At 52.5% G+C, this 6,282-nt stretch overlaps 1 pseudogene; it reads left to right on the forward strand.

Moving 5' to 3' along the window:
* Positions 1 to 448: 448 nt before the first annotated feature.
* LOC118981987 (chromobox protein homolog 3-like) lies at positions 449 to 1,404 on the forward strand (annotated as a pseudogene).
* The last annotated feature ends 4,878 nt before the right edge of the window (positions 1,405 to 6,282 follow it).

Consider the following 6,282-nt stretch of genomic DNA (forward strand, 5'->3'; position numbering starts at 1 on the left):
TGCAAATGACAACACCATCCAGAGCCCCTCGGTTTCTCTTTGGCTGAAGAAGAATGAGAAAGGAAACAGCCCACCACCTTGCTTCAGGCTGTAACTCTGCTCCAGTACGCCGTTATGACTTCACTCTGAACATACAACTCAAGGGTGAACACAGAAACGGTGGCCCGTGACTCCTAAGGCACTCATTCTCCTCACTGTGGTTTTTCCATTGTCACCCTCGGGCTTGGTTTTCCTGACTATGAATGTTTCCATCCCCTTCACCACCTATCGATGAGACTTTAGTTACGGCGTCGTCTTCCCCACATACGACACCATAACTGAACACCAGGAGGAAAACAGTCTTGTAGTATCAACAGTTTCACAAACGATCCTGACACTGCAGTTGTTAGACCTGAATCTGAACATAATCAAGGCGGTGGACTTGGGATCCGGAGCTCTGTGATTGAAAATGGCCTCCAGTAGAACTACATTGCAAAAAAAAGGGAGAGAAACAGAATGGAACGCATAAAAAAAGTTGACGAGGCAGAGCCTGAAGAATTTGTGGTGGAGAAAATGACGGACGCATAGTGAGTACCCCCCGCAGGGGAAGGGACTCAGATGCGGCCAGTGCCTGGGGACCTGGAGAAAACTTGGATTGCCCAGAGTTAACTGAAGCATTTCTACATTCTCCAAAAGCTGGTAAAGAAAAAGGTGGTCCAAGAAGGAAGTCTTCATTTGACAGCGAACCCAATGATGGCAAATGAAAGAAGGGATGAGACGCCGCGGTGAACCAAGAGGCTTTGCCTGAGGTCTTGATCCTGAGTGGGTGACTGGTGCCACAGACAGCAGTGGGGAAGTGATGTTTCTCCTGAAAAGGAAAGATCCAGGTGGGGCGGGTCTGCGCTGGTGCAAGAGGCAAATCCGCGGCATCAGATTGTCATGGCTTTTTAGGAAGAGAGACTAACTTGGCCTTCTTGTCCGGAAGACGAAGCCCAGTCATTGTTTGTGTTGCTTTATATATACAATGGATGCAAACTTTTAAGGACAGATGACAGGACGGAGAATTTCATCAGAGAACTGAAACCTATAAAGGAGTCAAAGGGAAACTACAGGGCTCAAAAACAAAATAACTGAAACTAAGCATTATGTACATACGTAGACGGCTTGATCTGCATGCGGACTGCACCCAGCAGAAGAGAAAACTCATGACTGGGAACACGGGTTCATAGAACACACCTGTCCTGAAGTGGAGCGAGCGAGTGAGAGAGAGAGAGAGAGATGGAAGATGCTGGGAAGATACACGTGAGACAGCAAACGGGTCTCATGTGAATGTAGCAGTGTCTCGGGGCCAGAGAAGAGAGAATGGGACAGAACCAATGTGTTGTTTTTTTAAAGATTTTATTTATCTTTAGAGGGAAAGGGAAGGAGAGAGAGAGAAACATCAATGTATGGTTGCCTCTCGTGCATCCCCTGCTGGGAACTGGCCTGCAACCCAGGCATGTGCCCTGACTGGGAATCAAACCGGGGTTCTTCGGTTCGAGGACCCGCACTCAATCCACTGAGCTACACCAGCCAGGGCAGAACGAACATTTTAAGGTCTACTAGCCAAGGGGGAATGAAATGTGTGTGTTTACCTCATGTTTCCCTGAACACTATCTTTTTTATACATTATTTATACCCTTATTATGTCTGGATTGAAGATGATTGGTCACAGATGATCGATCACAGATTGATCACAGATGATGCTGTACATGGTTGGGAAGTTCTTTCCTCCTTATGAGATGTTGAGGGGACCAAGCGCATCCTTGCAGGCCCTGGCGGATCTTCTTGAAATATCTTTGGCCTCATGGAGTTCAACACAAAAAGTGAAACTTAGTTCTCAAAGTTTATTTTGTTCGTGTTTTGAATGCGAGTACATCAAACCATTCTACAACGATTCGAATTATGTTGTAATTTAACCTCTATTATTCTATTTTGTGGTATTTAGCTTTTCATTAGCATTTTTAGTTTAAAAAGTTCTTCGTTTAGTTATCTAACTAACCACTCTATCTCACCATTCAGATCAACTGATAATCTATTTCTTATCTGTTCAACTCTTCTGATGTTGTTTTCCTCATTGTTTTGTACATAACTCATTAATTATGGTAGCACTTCAATTCTGGAGTATTAGACATTTATATTCAACTTATTTATGGAATTGAAACATATAAAGTGCATAAGGACATTCTCACTCCAAGATGCACCTAGAATGATTGCTTACACGTGAAGCTAAATGTTCTAATATATTAACAGTCATCTGAATGGCACGACGTTCATATTGCCGACTTTTTTGGCTAATTGTATATGGTGGTGATTCTCAAGGTCACACCATTACCAATGGCCACACGCTCGCGAATGCCAGAAATCATGCCAAAGTACGTGTTTGGCTCTCGGGCCTTCCTAAGGCTGAGGCTCAACACCAAGGCCAAAACGAGTACCCAGCCTGTGCCTACCTTGCCCCATTTCTTGGGCAGTCTTTACCAAAATGAAGGTGTCAACCGAGAAAGAAGAGAACGAGGAAAGTCCCCGATGGTGCAAGGAGATCCGGGGACAGAGCCATGCAGCAGGTGCAGCCGGCCGCCCGTCCAGCAGGTCGAAAGGACCTGAGACGGACAGAGCTCCCGGAAGTCGAGATTGACAGGAAACCTGATGTGCGCGAAGGGTGGAGGGGGGTTAGATGGGTAGGTGAGAGCTGAGGTTACGTCAGTGACAGTGTGTGCAGAACCGTACCCGACACAAACTCCCACGGGCCCCTTCCCACTGTCCCTGCAGCAGGCCGGCCACCCAGCAAACCCCAGAGCGCACGCCCTCTCCTACCCAGCGTTGGGTCAAACACTGTGCCACAGAGTGGGGGGTCTGGTCTCCCATACGGGCAGCCCGAGGAGAAACCAGCACAACTTTGCAATCTGGAAATGCAAGGGAATACATTCACGTGGAGCAAACGTCACCAAACGAGAGGCCAGAGACAGAAGGGGGCAGACAGATGAATTCTCTTTCCTCTTCCTCTTCCACGGAGGGCGCCGAGACATGGTTGAACCTTGCAGCTCACCTGGAGAAACCACAGGGGCAAATGAACGGTGACAGGCACCGGCTGTGGCTCTCCGTGGCTCTCCCATCCCCAGGCACGGTGACCTGCTGCTTTGCGTTGCTTCCCACCTCCTCTTGCCTCCCTTCTTTTACCTGTGTTCTCAGGAACCTGGCTTCTCCCAGATGGAATTTAAGCGGTTTCATCTGTATTTCGGACTCTGCTGTTTGGAGGTGCCACGCTAAGATTAGAACTAAACAAACAAGCAAGAAACTTAAACACTAAAAGTAGGCAAGAAAAAAATAGTAAGTGTAGTACGTAGCATTCAGTCATAGCCTCCCAATACTAATGACCCAACAAAAAGTGAGACCCAGCTACGCTGGAGAGACGGCTCTGGCGACCTTTCCAGTGTAGCTAGGAGAGGGAGAGGGGAAGAAGGTGTGGCGGAGAAAGAGACCCGAATTCCCATCTTCTGTAGTGAAAAGTCAACTGGACTGAAAAACCAAAAAGGAGACAAACTAAAAGAAACAACTAATAGAGTCAAAACACAGGTGCCTTCCCGGGAAAGGGGAATAGTGAACTGAAGACAGTTCTCGTTTGCAAGCCTGACTGAATTAGTGGGCTCTTCCACCATTTCCAGTTACCCCTTCACTTTCAAAAGCTACGTTGGAAAATACATTTCAAGTGCTAGTTCTGATAAAGGGCAAGAATGTGGTTTTATTGTTCTTCACGCTAAGATCCAATTAGGGTCAATGTATGTTTAACTTTTCAAGAAATGTCCAGGCTTCTGAAGTAATTGTACCGTTTTCTGTTTCCTTCAGCACATGGGACTTTTTCCCATGACGCCGGTGCAAAGGAGGGGCCGTCTTGTCTCCAATCCGCCGTGGGTGGAGGGGCCTGGGGGTCCTGTGCCCACCTGCAGGGGTGATGGCGAGCCCCTGCCTGCACTGTGTGAGTCAGACCCAGTCTGCGCCCCTCCCTTCGAGGCCACTCGGAACGCCAGACACGAGGGTTCCACCTGCCCCAGGGGGCAGACTCTGCCCGTACCCCGCAGGAGTCAAGCTGCTTGCCAGCTCTAGCAGCCAAGGCGCAGCAGAAGCCCAGGCAGGGGACACAGTCCCTTGAAATCCCTCTGTACAGTGGGGGCTTCTCCTGGGCCAGCAAAGAAGCCTTGTGTTTCCTGCAGCTGGGGCTGCCCAGGCCGGTGCCTGGGAGGGTGTTCTCCAGCGCACAGATGTGGGGAGGGAATGGCGTCAGACCCGCAAGAGGCCCCTACAGAACAAGAGAGTGAATGCTTGTGAGGCACCCACTAAGCACCAGCTGCCCTACTGGGTATTGGACAAGCACTGTCACTAAACCCCAAGGTGTGTGAGCCTTGTGCTGTCTCGGAGATGAGAACCTGGTGCTCAGAGAGGGTAAGTAACAAGCCAAAAGGCGAGCAGTGCTGAGTGGGGAGGCAGGATCCATCGACCTTCGGAGCCCTGTGTTTCCCCCAGCGGACTGCTGCTGCAGAGGTTCCCACTGGAAAGGGGTGCAGAGTCTGCTGCTCTCAGGTCACTACCACAGCCTGGCGGGGTGCCCTGGGCCAACAGCAGGCCTGGAAGGCTTCAGCTCGAGGCTTTGTCATCATCGCTGTCACCGCCGCTGTAGTCACTGCAGTCACGGTGGCCAGGCTGTGCAGCTCACCAGCTGATTGCACCCTTGCACATCCCTCTTCTACATGAACGCACGACACCCTGACAAATAGTTGTCGTGGTTCTGCCCATTTTTCAGATGTGCAAAATGAAACTCAGAGAAGTACTTCCTTCCAGAAACTTCCTCCCAGGAGAGCATTCGGGTAGCCCCTCTGAGCGGTGGGAGGGCAGAGCAGGCTCCCCACCTGGGCTGTGAGGGGCCCTGCCAGAGAGCTGTGCGTGTGAGTCCAGGTGAGGGTGGAAGATGCCAGGCCCAGCGGATCGCCGGGCGTTTGAACTCAGCCTCAGAACAGCAAATATTGATTCAAGAAGCTGCCCAAAGGAGCTGACATTTTTATAGTCAACAAATCAAACCAAGCCCCTCCCAGGTCCCCTTAGTCAAAGGCCCTTTCTCTCCCCAGCTGCCAGGGCACAGTCTGTCACCTGTGCCTGGGAAGAGGAGGAAGAGCAGGTGGGAAGTGTCCACGGGGGGGCATGGCTGATGTCACCACTTCTCCTTTAGAGAGAAGGGGGAGGCCCCCACTGCAGGGATAGGACCCCAGAGAACCAGCCTGCCGCCCTGAACCTGGCACGGAACCCCAAAGACAGCAGACACCCCCCCACACCACTTCCTCCTGGGGTGGCCCTTCGGCTGTTCAGCACAGCTCAGTGCCCCGAGTTTGAGGAAGGAGGAGCCCGAGGCCCAGAGACAAACAGCCGGGGAATGGAGGTCTGCCTCATCTGCTATTTCGAGCCAGAGCGCAGGGGCGGCGCTCACCGTGCTGGTGGCTGTGAGAGGCCGTCGCCAGGCAGACAACTGTCCCCAAGCTCTTGGCTCTGCCAGTGTGACCCGAAGTCCACCATCCACGTGCCTGCCTCGTCCTTCGCTCAAGCAGCTCTTTCCACCTGGGGTTTCTCCCTCCCAAAACCCTCCTGGAACGCTGCTCACCATTCCGGGCCTTGCTCACCCCTTACCTCTTCTGGAAACCTCCCGGCTCCCTCTGTGCCCTGCCCCCAGCACGGGGCGGCAGCACTCATGGCCCTTGCTCAGAGCCCCTTGCTTCCTGCCTCGTGGCAGGGTGGCCGCTGTACCTGGGGTAGGTCGTTCCGTGGTGCTCGTCTCCAGTCCTTCCAGACCCACAGCCTCAGGAAGGGCAGAAGCCGCGCCTGGCCCATTCATGTTGCCCCAGAGAGCCTGGGAACGGGCCGGTGTTCCGAAGACGTTGCCAGTGTCTGTGGAGTTGAATTAGAACAATCCCAGACCTGAGGCCCACGGGGCTGCGTCAGGACCGGAGGGGAGGCCGTGCAAGCCCACCACACCAGGGAGGCTTACTCCCAGGTTGCCCCCTCAGCCTCTCTTCCTCCATCTACTCACCACCTAGGGGCTGAGCTTCTGTTGTGAGTCAGGCCCTGCCAGGTGCTGAGAAGGTGGAGGCAAGGAGCATGCACTCTGCGTGCATTCTGTCTAGAGCTTCTGGAGCACGCCAGGGTCCACGGCCCAGGGCCCTGAGAGGCCTTGGGCTCCCGCGCTGGTCTGAGGGTGGGGCTCTGTGAACTGGGGCTCCA

This window comes from Sturnira hondurensis, unplaced genomic scaffold, assembly GCF_014824575.4.
Source record: "Sturnira hondurensis isolate 20B ecotype Veracruz unplaced genomic scaffold, ASM1482457v3 Scaffold0024822, whole genome shotgun sequence".
NCBI lineage: Eukaryota > Metazoa > Chordata > Mammalia > Chiroptera > Phyllostomidae > Sturnira > Sturnira hondurensis.